This window comes from Schistocerca serialis, chromosome 2, assembly GCF_023864345.2.
Source record: "Schistocerca serialis cubense isolate TAMUIC-IGC-003099 chromosome 2, iqSchSeri2.2, whole genome shotgun sequence".
In the NCBI taxonomy this organism is placed as follows: Eukaryota; Metazoa; Arthropoda; class Insecta; order Orthoptera; family Acrididae; genus Schistocerca; species Schistocerca serialis.
Window position 1 is genome coordinate 1,015,538,001 of NC_064639.1, and position 15,611 is coordinate 1,015,553,611.

At 43.3% G+C, this 15,611-nt stretch overlaps 1 protein-coding gene across 1 annotated transcript in view; it reads left to right on the forward strand.

Annotated features, from left to right (window-relative positions):
- Nucleotides 1–15,611, forward strand: part of LOC126456594 (protein lozenge-like) — a 739,855-nt gene that overhangs the window by 26,167 nt on the left and 698,077 nt on the right. The gene's annotated exons all lie outside the window — the stretch shown is intronic.

Here is a 15,611-nt window from a genome sequence, read left to right on the forward strand (position 1 = left end):
CCAATATTTTAGAAGAAAAGTAAGTCAGATAGAAATTTCCGAACGTATTACTGTGTGGCGTTTTCCTTCCGTATCGTAATATACAAGAGGGCTGCCACTGTTGTAAATCACATTCTAGTATCAGAAGGGTAGCATATATACAACTGCAATTAGAGTCAGCTACTAGTGACAGCAACTAACAATAGTATTTGAAAATTATCCTAAATCCGTTTTTGTGTATGTGTGAGTTTGAATATCTAGGGTACTCAATAGTAAGATTGTCAGGTCCAATTCAGAAATAGTCCAAAACCAGTAAAACTTTAAAAACCCTTAGCATGCAGAAGTTAATTAAAAACGTTGCCCCTTTCTCCCACATTCACTCAAGACTATCGTACATTCATACAATCACTCAGATTATGTTCTAAATCATAATAACAAAAAGATGGCTTCAGTGACAGCTCAGGAGAAAGTGTGTGTGTGTGTGTTTGATTTCTTGCAAAATGCCTTAATGACCTAGACTGCTTGACAACACATAATATCTAGTCTTAAATAATTTAGGTAACAGGACAGACTTATCACAAAATCTTAAAACATGTATCTTATTTGTCTGATCAACTACTGAAATTAGTTTGCAAGCTAGCCTCAGCTCTCTTCTTTGAATATAAACTAAAATCAAAGTGCTCTTCACGGATATGCACCCACATTTCACCGCCCTAAGGACACGATATTTCGACAGACCAACTGGCCGCTATCTTCAGGTGAGATTGCAGGTACCACAGTCACGCCGGAAAAAGCCTAAAGAAAAGTCTTATGATGGCGCAAAATGTATTCCAGGGTTCTTCAACAACCTGGGGTACTTAATATAAGTGAGCAGTTACGCGGTAATAGGCGACGTTTCTCGACGTGTACAGTAATGTGAAACGTACAGCAACATCCTCTGAACATAAATTGGATTTTTATCGGTGTAGATAAGGTAAAGGATCTGTATGCGTACCACACGTCTAAAAAAATGATATGTAGAATCAAACAATGTGAGTTACTGGATAAGTGCCGCAAGCTTGTCGATGTCATCTTTGTCTGCCCTATGGGTTCGTTACACTGTTGATACGACTGAAATTACTTTCCCATTAACTACTAAGACTTTACCTGTTCTGCCACACGAAACACAGTTATTTCTCAGGTCAATTTACGGACTTAAGGCTGGATGTCGAAATACAGTATGTTTGACGTCTCTTCTGAATTAGTTCCGCACGCACTCTGGAGTTAAGACCACAGACCTCTGCACCCTACAACTTTTCCTTTGCCATTTCTTTAAACAAGAGTCTTGCAGATCCGTACCTACTGCTATTAGGATCCAAGCACGAGACCTCGGACTGATGATGATTCGTAAGAGTCGTTGCACAGTTCAAAATTATTTGCCATCAGTTTGCTCAATAACGTTACAGAGAAATTGCCTTCGTAAACTAATACTTCGTCATGATAACATGGCACGAGCACTACAAGTGGGCTTATGTTAGACGTCTGTGCGTTTTTGCTAGCGACCAACCTTTCTCCGTTTCTGTATTTTTCTACTTGTTAGGCTATTCCTAAGCCAGCTTGGGCGCACATGTATGACTTTACATGAGCTGTGTATAGTCTTAAAAAGATGGATTAGGATTTATTTTGCGCCTCAGGTGAAAAGATTTAACTACCCGATGAACTGCCACAGAGATATCCTATGCAATGGCAACCGGGAAAAATGTTCTTGTAATTTGGGCACACCTAAACTTACATTTTGTGATTTATCCAAGCCACTAAAACGCTATATCAGGCCAGACTATATCAACCGCTCCTGAAGCCATCTTTGACTTGAGTCAGACACACTGCACATCGTAAAAGACTAGACGACAGACACAGCGGAGGATAAGAATTTGAAATTACGTTCACTTTTAACAGGCAAACTGGTTCCTAGAATACGTCACATATTAAATTCGATACAGCAAAAATAAATTTTATACATCTCTAAATAATTAGGAATAAAAAAACAAATGAATCTTTCATCGTGCTGCTTATTCTATATTAAGATCTGGTCTCTGATATCGTCACCTAAACGTGACTTCTGTAAAATTACTAATATGTTAATATCTTCATGAATATCATATTGAAGTAGAGCTTATCCTTTTGTGACAGTTTATAAAATAATTTGTTAACAGTACATAAAGGACGGAATGAACAATCATTCGATGACAATTAGATTTGCTAAATTGTTTCAGTCCGGACACCCACAGCTGCAACTTGCTAACCGCTCTTTCTTCCATGGCGTATAGTGTAACAATGGGTGCTGCATTAGCTACATAAATGTGTATTTAGCAGTTAACTCGATTTGTGAAAATAAGGAATGAAAGAGCTTCAGTAATATTATATGACTATGTACGTTTTCATGAACTTAAGTTAAAAAAAGTCAATGAATCAATGCAACCGACGTAAAGCGCTAATCACATACATCTAATTTCTACAGAACGAGCGTCTCAATTTATCATCAATTTATAACTTGAGTAATCGTTACAGAATTACACATGTGTTTTACTTGCCGTAAAATAACATATTTAAAACATGAAACAGAAGAATTTTTTAATTGCAGAAAATTAAAGATTTCATACGCAGGGGTTAACTGAAATTCTTTCTCGCCACTAAAATCGTATATGAAAGATTTTTAATGCCGTTGTACAAAATCAAATTACGGAAAATTTGATAAATTTTGGAATAGACTACTACGAAGTGCTGAAGATTTCGCTATATTTCCTGCATTCAGTGAATGTCGTCATCCTAATTCATCTTGTTGCTCATATGTCACCACTGTTAAGAAAAAAGTCTCTGATGTTTTATTGGCCGTAAGGAATTCCTAAGATTGTTGAAAACCCCAGGTGACAGTCTCAGTTTCACAGACTTCACGAGACCGTTAACAAAATCAAAAAATTGTCGTTATATCGGTTTGGATCATCAGTATCATATATGCGCAAATATACTTATGTTTAAAGCCATATCAGACACTGTTAAGTTTCCAGATATATACTATCTTGAGTATCCCGTTTACAACGGAAGAAAATATACCGTAAATCTCATTTCTTCTAGTCAGTTGGCTAGTCGTTGAACTTGTCCAGGGTAACACTAGACATCTGTCAATCTACAGCATTTATGTCGAAACAGGTAAACTTGACAACGTCATGAACGATAGTTTAAAACGGAACAATCTGAGATGTATAGCAGGGCATGGAGTAAAAAGTAAGAAGTAAGCTTCAGTCTGCGGAGACATTAGAAAAAAACTGCTACATAGCGTGTGCGTGGGTAGGTATAGTATTCAATATGAAATCCCGAATAATACTATGTATGGTATCTGCGACCTACTTATTAAGAGCTACAATCATCCTTAGGCACCAGAGGCTTGCGACCATCATCTATAATGATCACTTGAAATTATGAAGTTATAAGAAGAAGCTCCAAAACGGTGATAGAGAGCAGTAACGCAGGTAGACGAAGGAGGGTAACTGTGGAATGGTCTTGGCTTCCAATCGCCCTGTCTGTTAAATTACATTGCCCCAAAAAACAGATACAACGTAAAAAATTTGTTCCCTCAATTCTCATTGCGCTGAATTTTATATCCTCCTTTTGCAAAAATAAAAAAAAAGAGAGAGAGAGAGAGAGAGAAAGAAAGAAATTACTGGTACAGCGATTGTCTTATTATTACAAAAGAAAGACTAAAAGCAGTGCGTTCTGTTACTGGGGAATAGATGCACATCATATACCGTGTTGAGAGAAATGATTTAAAGTTTCCGAAAATAGTGCGTTTCACCATGTGAATATTATTGTAACGTGCGATTTTTCCGGATCTCCCATAGAACTCAATAAGCAAGACCGGATGAGTGAACGTGATTAACCAAACGACAATTTTAAATAGCCTATCTGTCAACTAATTAATAGCAAATATTTTCTTCATTGTAAGAGGAATTCCGAAATGTACAGTGCTCTAACTCTGTACTGTTCTAGTTTTTAAGTTATTGTGTGAGCGTCTGTTGCAGTGAATTTTGATTCTAGCCGCCCTTAATAATACAGAGGATAAATGGATAGGTCCTTCTGGTACAAGTTCACGATCGTAGCTCGCGCTAATCAACGGAGGTGGCTTCGTGTTTCACTTATTCGCGAGAGAACAGGAAAAGTGTGATTCATATTTCTGTCATACATACATCTCTGACACATGGTGTCTGTTCAACAGTTTTATGTTTCTTGATTTACAACATGCTCCATTATGATATTTTTATTACTACACGTGTGTGTGTGTGTGTGTGTGTGTGTGTGTGTGTGTGTGTGTGTGTGTGTGTGTGTGTTATATGATGACGATAATGAGAGAACGGAGAGGGTGAAACCCGGTGCGGACACATAGTCTACTCCTCGCGTATGGAACCAAAGAGGCCGCCAAGTTTAACGTCCCCATCCGACGGACAGATAACGGTCAACAATGAGACATGCCCTCACTTCGTAAGACACTGCGGAGAGGTTTGATATTTAAACCACGACCTTGGCGCAAAGTCTGGTGATCAGGTAATTTACCCCCCAACCACTCCTCCCCTTCCGGCCAATGCTGGAAGTGAGAGTTTTTTCTACCACCAGAATCCGAACCGGCTTATGCAGGGTCGAGTGACACCGCGAAAGCGTGCACTAGGGGCCTCGGACAAGGAGCGGGGATTCAACAGTTTACAGAAATCACTACAACACCGAGCTACCTTCCGTTATATGTCGCTGTCTGAATTATTGTTGAGATTTGGATTTCTGTTCTTCGTTGACGAGGTGCTGTGTCGCGTCTCTCTATAGTCACACTCACTTTCTGAAACGATAAGAGAAAAGTTAACTTTTTTCAACGAGAGATAAAATAGTTTCGCGTTGTAATGCAGGTATACTGGATAGATTCTTTTACTAGCACGATCAGTATCTCGAATTAATATGAAGTCAAATTTAAACAGCCGGCCGCTGTGGTCGAGCGGTTCTAGGCGTTTCAGTCCGGAACCACGCGGCTGCTACGGTCGCAGGTTCGAATCCTGCCTCGGGCATGGATGTGTGTGATGTCCTTAGGTTAGTTAGGTTTAAGTAGTTCTAAGTCTAGCGTACTGATGACCTCACATGTTAAGTCCCAAGTGCTTAGAGCCATTTGAACCATTTTTGAAATTTAAACAATGTGAATGCCTGCTATAACACTATACGCAATACAACATATAAGAATTTTGGAGAAATATATCAGAGCGTTGTCAAATGTATCAGGATCGTCCGAAATTTCCTTAACAGTATTGTCGTGTACGTAATACAAAGTTTTCATTCCCTAAAATAGAACGGCACTTCGTACATGAGAGTAAAACCAGCAAGAATTCTATTATTATGTTGTTAAAAGAATGAGACATCATTGTTGTATTTTACTACACATACAGAATAGTGAGTGACAACGCTTCTGTATCTTGGACGGGCCGAAATGAAAATAATTTCTCTGTTTGTGCCTTTTGCTTTTGTCTCTTTAGGGGAATTACTGAATACTATAGTATTAATACGCGCTTTCATATGAAGGTCTCGGAGCCACAGTGTGTACGATATTTACAAGGGTGTAAATGTAGAAGCAAAGCTAAGCTAAGCTCCACCGCTCTGGCCTCAGGCTGACCAATCTGAACCGACCGAAAGAACAGACACCAAGCATTCATATGACTCATATGCCTCCATGGGCAACGAATCCATATTCTTGAGTGCGGATGCACAATTACCTCTGACCCCATGCGGGAGTCTCACAGTACCGAGCATGGAGGACATGGACAGGGATCGCGGACAGGTGGCGCTAGGTTCTAAAGTGGGTTGGCCGAGAGGCGTGCAGAGATAGTCCGCACAGGCGAGATAAACACTGTATCCGCGTCGGGCGGTGGTTAACACAGTTGCTTAGTAAGCAGAAGAAGCTGGATGCGAATCCCCATCCGGCACACCTTTTCGTTCGCCGACACTGATTCCGCCTAATGTTTCTATACAGCTGACATCAGTAGTCCCGTTTCCTTTCCTTTCTCCCCCTCCATCTTCAATTTACATAAGACGTGTCATTCTGTGACAATGGTGTCATTTGAATGAGGTATGTAAGGGCGTGGGTACGCTTCACGGTTATTGCCGGTTTTGCAGACCTTGGAGCCGCTACTTCTCAAGTAGCTCCTCAATTGGCCTTACGAGAATGAGTGTACCCCAGTCCAGTCCTCGCATCAAGGAAATCGAACCCGGATCCTCTGCATCGAAGTCAGTCGGGATGACCACTCAGATACAAAAGCTGAAAGTCTATAGATGTATCAAATGACAATGGTTTCAGCGGAGACTGTGTGCTTCAATTACAGTAAATCAAGGAAGAAATTGGTGTGGAATCGTTCAGTTAAAGCTGTTATCGAAACTGTCGATTCGAAAGTTGGTGTCAACATCACAGTACTATTAGGCATGGTCCTAATGCAGGTGGTACGCCATTGCTGTGGTTTCGTCCAGAGATCGCGTCGCCACACCAAATTCAACAACGGGAATCGATACCACAGACATTAAAACGGGCTCGCTGCAATCCGCAACAACCAATGGAAAGCACTCCAAAGGATCACATCTCTCTGAACATAGCAGTGCCTCACACTGAGGTCAATATAGTGTCGAGCACACGACTTCTTTACCCAGTTCGAGACCTCAGCTACACCAATCAACATCATCGTCTAGGACAGTAACAGATAAAGTTTCTGATGAAACTTTAGTAAAGGTTGACTGTTATAACGCAAGAGAACAGTTTGTTAAACTGTGCATCGGTTGAAGCTTTCATAGTGAATGACAGGTGTAAACTATCATTTAGTCCTGCGGCAAGGAACTGTGTCAAAGTTAATTAAGTCCTTTATACATATATGTAACAAAGTGAGCTAACATTTCATGCGTTCAAGTTTGATTAGCCTTCTCCCAGAGCTATCAAAGAAGCCACAATTACCGCTGAAAGAAAGTTTAGTTTCATCTGGTCACAATAGTTCGACCTCTGAACTGACTTAACCAGCCAGTCTTGTGGGGACCAACACTGATGAGCCAGAACATTATGAGCACCTGCTTAATACCTTGTTTGTCTCTCTTCGGAACGAAATACATCACTGATTCTGCGTATCAGGAGCAGGCACTTTGTTGGTAGGTTTGTGGAGGTTTGTGACATTAGATATCTACGCGCAGGTCAATTCGCGTAAATAACGAACCGCTCATTTCAGCACGCGGTGATGGCACCCTATAGCAACCCAACTGGGCTCCACAGGATTTACGTGAGGCAGATTTGGTCGCCGAGACATCACTGTAGCATGGTTCTGGCTCCGAGACACGAACAATTACACTGCTTAAACATGACTACGCCGTCGGGGGAGACATCAAGCGCGAAGGGATGCAGGTGGTTCGCAGCTGTCAGCGTGTCTTTGATTACTACTATAGTTACCGCGCAAACGCAAAACAATATCTCCCACAGCACAATTCTGCTCCCGCCAGCCTGCGTCCGTGGCGCGCTGTACGTTTCGAGCCGCCGTTCACCTCGATGCCGGCGTTTGTGGAGACGACCGTCAACCTGGTATAGCAAAAATGTGATTCACTCGAAGAGCCGACATATTTCCATTGAGCGACGGTCTAAGTCCGATGGTCCCGTGCCCACCGCAGTGCTGACTGTGACGCCATTGGGTCAACATGTGAGCACGTAGAAGTGGTTTCCTGCGGAGCTCCGTGATCAACAGTATACAATGAAAGGTGTGTTCCGAAACACTTGTACGGGCATCAGTATTGTGCTCTTTCGGCAGAAATGTCGCAGATCACCATTTAACCTACTCTACGTTCTGTAACGAGTCGTGGACATCCAACTATTTAGCACCTACTGGTAGGTGAGACAACCTTCTACCTCTTTCCGTAGATGCTCACGACTGTAGCACGTGAACATTCGCCGCTTTCGAGATTTTCGTTCAAAATTTCTGCGTAATAGTGATCTTCCCTTTGTCAGAGTCGCTTAACTGAAACGATTTGCCAAGCTGCAGCTCATACCTTCGCTGGGGTGATGCCCCGTCCGTGCCTACCTCGCTTATATAGTTTTGTTACCGCGTCACGTTCCCACAAAGCCATCAGGTGGCATCCAACGTCGCGGTGAGCAGCGCTCATAATGTTTTGACTGTACGTTTTGTAGTATACTCCAAACAACGGCCCAATGCGGCATTTTTCACATTAACAAGTAATGATAGAGGTGAAGAAAGAGAAAAAAATAAAAATTGCTCTTTGGGTCGTTGTCTGGAATAAGTCTTCCAGTCTCATGACACTTCCACGTCGTTCCATTGCTTCCTTCTTCCACTTAATTCCAATGCTTCTCCCTTCCAGTGAACTGGTACATGGTTAAGGAACTTTGCTCGCAATCTGGTGGAATTGCATTCAGATCTCTGTGGGGGTTTTCTGATTTGCTTTTGCCTTAGTTTCACTAAATATGTTGAATTTTTACATCGTACAGCAGCAACCAGGAAATTGGTTTTGAATCACTTTATTGAAAAATCACCGTTATCGGTTTAGAATTTACAAAATCACCATCAGACTGCTTGCATGTTTTAGTCAAAACACATGGTACGCTCCTATCCAGATGACTTGCCACAACATCATCGTATGGAATATGTTTTAAACATCTTTCCCTAAAGAATAGGATTCGTATTGTTCTTGACGATTTCACGCTCATTCACAATAGTCCTCATTATTATTCACTTTTGTTGGCAAACAACACAAAAAGACGATCGAGACGCACCACCTGTTTCGGCTCCACCTAGGGTGCGTTCTGGGATGATTCGTTGATCAACATCACGGCTTGTTCCCTTCACCGTTCTTCTGTTGACTGCCAGTTGCCAGTGTCTATTAAGGTGTGTTGAAAATTTGGTGGAGTGATAAGACAAGGAATGAGGAGCTTCTCCGTAGACTCAGCGAAGGAAACACTGATAAGGAGAAAGGACAGGATGATAGAACTTAAGACATTGGGGAGTAACCTCCATGGTAATAGAGGGAACCGGACAGGATAACAACTGTAGAGGAAGACAGAGACTCGAATACATCCAACAAATAGGCTAATTAGTGAAGTAGGCTAAATAAATAAATGTCATTTGGCACCACACTGGTGGAAGCGCCCTTTTTTCTTTTCCTTTTCTTTCTTTGTATCTTCTGGTAAGAGATTAGTGCAGGAGATGAATTCGTGGCGGTCCGTATCAAATGAGTCAGAACTCTGAAAAAAAAAAAGATGTACCCATTTTATAACGTGGGTGGTGGGCGGGGGAAGAAGGGAGCAGATCTTCATTCATCTGTCAGATTTACTGTGTCCGCCAGGAGTTCTCCCGTTCCAACTTCTTCATTTCAGAGTAGCAGCTACATCCACTGTTGTTGGATATATACCAATTTCTGTCTTCCCCTACAGTTTTTACCCTCTACGTTTCGCTGCAGTACCATGGAAGTTATTCCCTGATGCCTTAACCCCTGCCTTACCATCCTCTTCTTCTTGTCACTGTTTCCCACGTATTGCCTTTCCTTGCCGATTCAACGGAGAACCTATCCATTTCTTATCAGTCCACCTAATTTTCTTCGTCCTCCTATGGCACTACATTTCAGATGATTGTATTCTCATTTTTTCTGGTTTTCCCAAGATCGACAATTCTCCACCATACAGCGCTGTGCTCGAGGCGTTCATTCTGAGAAACTGCTTTCTCAAACTCAGGCCGATGTTTGATATTAGCAGACTCCTTTTGGCTAGGAATGTCTCTGTCCGTGCTAGCCTGGTGGTAGAAGCCGACCTCGGGGAAGATCTGTTTGGATTCCGTAGAAATGTTGGAACACGTGAGGCAATACTGACCCTGCGACTTATCTTAGAAAATAGATTAAGGAGAGGCAAACCGACGTTTCTAGCATTTGTACACTTAGAGAAAACATTGGACAATGTTCACTGGAATACTCTCTTTCAAATTCTGAAGGTGGCAGGGATAAAATACAGGGAGCGAAGAGCTATTTACAATTTGTACAGAAGTCAGATGGCAGTTATAAGAGAGGCATGAAAGGGAAGCAATGGTTGGGAAGGAAGTGAAACAGGGTTGTAGCCTATCCCCGATGTTATTCAATCTGTATATTGAGCAAGCAGTAAAGAAAACAAAAGAAAAATTCGAAGTAGGAATTAAACTCCATGGAGAAGAAATAAAAACTTTGAGGTTCGCCGATGAAATTGTATTTCTGTCAGAGACAGCAAACGACCTGGAAGAGCAGCTGAACGGAATTTTAAGTGTCTTGAAAGGAGGATATATGATGTACATCACCAAAAGCAAAACGAGAATAGTGGAATGTAGTCGAATTAAATCGGGTGATGCTGAGGGAATTAGATTAGGAAATAAGACGCTTAAAGTAGTAAATGAGTTTTGCTATTTGGGGAGCAAAGTAAATGATGGTGGTCGAAGTAGAGAGGATATAAAATATAGTCTGGCAATGGCAAGGAAAGCGTTTCTGGAGAAGAGAAATTTATTAACATCGAGTGTAAATTTAAGTGTCAGGAAGTCGTTTCTGGAAGTATTTGTATGGAGTGTTGCCAGGTATGGAAGTGAAACGTGGACGATAAATAGTTTGGACAAGAAGAGGATAGAAGCTTTCGAAATGTGGTGCTACAGAAGAATGGTGAAGATGAAATGGGTAGACCACATAACTAATGAGGAGGTATTGAACAGAATTGGGGAGAAGAGAAATTTGTGGCACAACTTGAGTAGAAGAAGGGATCGGTTGGTAGAACATATTCTGAGGCATCAAGGTTTCACTAATTTAGTATTGGAGTGCAGCGCGGAGAGTAAAAATCGAAGTGGGAGACCAAGAGATAAATACACTAAACAGATTCAGAAGGACGTAGGCTGCAGTAGGTACTGGGAGATGAAGAAGCGTGCACAGGATAGAGTAGCATGGAGAGCGGCATCAAACAAGTCTGAGGACTGAAGACCACAACAACAACACCCTAATTTTTATGATCCTTTTGTTTATACTACTTTGCTCCCAAGGTTGGAAGAATTCCTTCACTCCATCTGCTTCGTGACCCCCAAATTTATTCGTAATCTCGTTTTTGCTACTCTCATTACTTCCGTAGTTCTTTGGTTTATTGTCAGTTCATATTCTGGAATAGTTGGACTGATTGTTGCATTTAGCAGTTCCTGCAGTTCTTCTTCACTGAAGATAGCAACACGTTGCCGATCTTTTCTTTCAGCAAGCTACCACAATCTGAGAGTATTCCTTTCCAGACCCCTAGGCCTTGAGGAAAGTGGAGGGAAGAACGTAGCACCTACGCTTGTTTTGTCGAGGGTATATCGGAGATGTAATTAAGTGTTCCCACGACAGGGGGACCAATAGAAGGGCGCCGTATCAGGCGAGCGGTGTGCCGTGCGCGACGCGGTACGCCCGGCGGCTTCCTGCTGATACTGAGCGCCGCAGCTCCTTAATCTGGGCCGGGGAACACGTGTTGCCCGCCCTACTGCGACGCCGCCTCCCAGCAGCGGAGGCGGCCACCGTGAGGGAACTTTTAGGTCACACTAAGTCTGCTGCTGGCCCCGTCTCCCGTAGCAGCCACTGTGTCGCACTGAGAAGACTAACCATCAGGACCACCTGTAGTAGCGAATTCGTCCACCTTTGAAACGCAACACAGGAGCGATTCTGCGCGGTACCTAGTCTACAAGTCCTTAGCAAGTTTCCTTAAGTACTGTAAGTAGGCTGTTTAGGTTTCTATGTTGGTAACGCCACGTAGCGCTCTATATAAAAATCACTGACTGTGCTGTGTGCAGTCTGTGGCTGGTTGCCTGTATTACTACAAATGTTATCTGCATTATTGTTATTGTGGTCTTCAGTCCTCAGACTGGTTTGATGCAGTTCTCCATGATACTCTATCCTGTGCAAGCTTCTTCATCTCCCAGTACCTACTGCAACCTACATCCATCTGAATCTGCTTGGTGTATTCATCTCTTGGTCTCCCTCTACGATTTTTACCCTCCACGCTGCCCTCCAATACTAAATTGGTGAGCCCTTGATGCCTCAGAACATGTCCTACCAACCGACCCCTTCTTCTAGTCACGTTGTGCCACAGGCTCCTCTTCTCCCCAATTCTATTCGATACTTCCTCATTAGTTATGTGATCTACCCATCTAATCTTCAGCATTCTTCTGTAGCACCATATTTCGAAAGCTTCTATTCTCTTCTTGTCTAAACTATTTATCGTCCACGTTTCACTTCCATACATGGCTACACTCCATACAAATACTTTCAGAAACGACTTCCTGACACTTAAATCTATTCTCGATGTTAACAAATTTCTCTTCTTCAGAAACTCTTTCCTTGCCATTGTCAGTCTACATTTTATATCCTCTCTACTTCGACCATCATCAGTTATTTTGCTCCCCAGGTAGCAAAACTCCTTTACTATTTTAAGTGTCTCATTTCCTAATCTAATACCCTCAACACCACCGGACTTAATTCGACTACATTCCATTATCTTCGTTTTGCTTTTGTTGATGATCATGTTATATCCTCCCTTCAAGACACTATCCATTCCGTTCAACTGCTCTTCCAAATCCTTTGCTGTCTCTGACAGAATTACAATGTCATCGGCGAACCTCAAAGTTTTTATTTCTACACCATGGATTGTAATACCTACTCCGAATTTTTCTTTTGTTTCCTTCACTGCTTGCTCAATATACAGATTGAATAACATCGGGGAGAGGCTACAACCCTGTCTCACTCCCTTCCCAACCACTGCTTCCCTTTCATGCCCCTCGACTCTTATAACTGCCATTTGGTTTCTATACAAATTGTAAATAGCCTTTCGCTCCCTATATTTTACCCCTGCCACCTTCAGAATTTGAAAGAGAGTATTCCAGTCAACATTTTCAAAAGCTTTCTCTAAGTCTACAAATGCTAGAAACGTAGGTTTGCCTTTCCTTAATCTATTTTCTAAGATAAGCCGTAGGGTCAGTATTGCCTCACGTGTTCCAACATTTCTACGGAATCCAAACTAATCTTCCCCAAGGTCGGCTTCTACTAGTTTTTCCATTTGTCTGTAAAGAATTCGTGTTAGTATTTTGCATTATTATGTTATTTAATTACGTATTCTCTATCTTTGTAATTGTATTCTTATGCCGTAAATTTGTAAGTGTATAGACACCAGTTCTTCAAATTAAGTTTCATTTCACTGCACACGTTTCTGTTGGTCATAGTATATGCATAATATGTGAGAAGTTAAAAAAAGGGGACTGTTAGCGTTTGCACATCTGTCGATTATTCAGCAAGGGACTGGTTAACAGCACTGCCGGTTCTAAGGACATTCCAAAAAGTTTGTGAGTGCACAAGTGGTGGTTTATGGACTTGCTATATTGCCCGCAAAACTCTTAGATGGTGATTGTGCACCCGCACATTCGCAACAGATGGCTGCTGACCATCACTACAAGGACTACAGTGGGTCTACACCGTTGATGGTCCACCAATACCACTATTTCTTCAAGGACTGTACTGGGTCTGCACATCTGGTGGCCCACCAATACCATTATCTCTACCAGGACTACAATGGGTCTGCTCCGTTTTGACCTACCTACCAGTATTCTTCAAAACTTCAACTGACTCTGCTGTGGGTTTGCTCTGTTGTGGCCCATTACCTGTCTGCATGTCAAGAGTCAGCACTGTCTTTGCATTGGAAGGACAACACTACTTCTTTAGGACTGCATGGAAATGCTCTACTTCCATGTGCATTTTCCTTTACTGAACAGAGATTGTGTAATGTAATTACTACTGTGATGAATGATCAGGACTGTCTCTATGAGAACAATTTTTGCTTGTGATCAACATTGTATCAATAAGTGTGTGCATTTGATATCTTTGTTATCGTTAATGTGAAAATTTTTAGCAAATAAGTATTGCCCAAAACAATTTGTAAAATTTTTTGTGGTAGCATGGGGACTATGTAAGTAGGCTGTTTAGGTTTTTATGTTGGTAACGCCGCATAGCGCTCTATATGAAGATCACTGACTGTGCTGTATGCAGTCTGTGGCTGGTTGGACTCATTGTTGGAATATTCGCTATTGTAGTGTTGGGCAGTTGGATGTGAACATCGCATAGCGTTGCGCTGTTGGAGGTGAGCCGCCAGCAGTGGTGGATGTGGGGAGAGAGATGGCAGAGTTTTGAGAGCGGACGATCTGGACGTGTGTCCGTCAGAAAAAGGAAATTTGTAAGACTGGATGTCATAAACTGATATATATATGTATATACACTCCTGGAAATGGAAAAAAGAACACATTGACACCGGTGTGTCAGACCCACCATACTTGCTCCGGACACTGCGAGAGGGCTGAACAAGCAATGATCACACGCACGGCACAGCGGACACACCAGGAACCGCGGTGTTGGCCGTCGAATGGCGCTAGCTGCGCAGCATTTGTGCACCGCCGCCGTCAGTGTCAGCCAGTTTGCCGTGGCATACGGAGCTCCATCGCAGTCTTTAACACTGGTAGCATGCCGCGACAGTGTGGACGTGAACCGTATGTGCAGTTGACGGACTTTGAGCGAGGGCGTATAGTGGGCATGCGGGAGGCCGGGTGGACGTACCACCGAATTGCTCAACACGTGGGGCGTGAGGTCTCCACAGTACATCGATGTTGCCGCCAGTGGTCGGCGGAAGGTGCACGTGCCCGTCGACCTGGGACCGGACCGCAGCGACGCACGGGTGCACGCCAAGACCGCAGGATCCTACGCAGTGCCGTAGGGGACCGCACCGCCACTTCCCAGCAAATTAGGGACACTGTTGCTCCTGGGGTATCGGCGAGGACCATTCGCAACCGTCTCCATGAAGCTGGGCTACGGTCCCGCACACCGTTAGGCCGTCTTCCGCTCACGCCCCAACATCGTGCAGCCCGCCTCCAGTGGTGTCGCGACAGGCGTGAATGGAGGGACGAATGGAGACGTGTCGTCTTCAGCGATGAGAGTCGCTTCTGCCTTGGTGCCAATGATGGTCGTATGCGTGTTTGGCGCCGTGCAGGTGAGCGCCACAATCAGGACTGCATACGACCGAGGCACACAGGGCCAACACCCGGCATCATGGTGTGGGGAGCGATCTCCTGCACTGGCCGTACACCACTGGTGATCGTCGAGTGGACACTGAATAGTGCACGGTACATCCAAACCGTCATCGAACCCATCGTTCTACCATTCCTAGACCGGCAAGGGAACTTGCTGTTCCAACAGGACAATGCACGTCCGCATGTATCCCGTGCCACCCAACGTGCTCTAGAAGGTGTAAGTCAACTACCCTGGCCACCAAGATCTCCGGATCTGTCCCCCATTGAGCATGTTTGGGACTGGATGAAGCGTCGTCTCACCCGGTCTGCACGTCCAGCACGAACGCTGGTCGAACTGAGGCGCCAGGTGGAAATGGCATGGCAAGCCGTTCCACAGGACTACATCCAGCATCTCTACGATCGTCTCCATGGGAGAATAGCAGCCTGCATTGCTGCGAAAGGTGGATATACGCTGTACTAGTGCCGACATTGTGCATGCTCTGTTGCCTGTGTCTATGTGCCTGT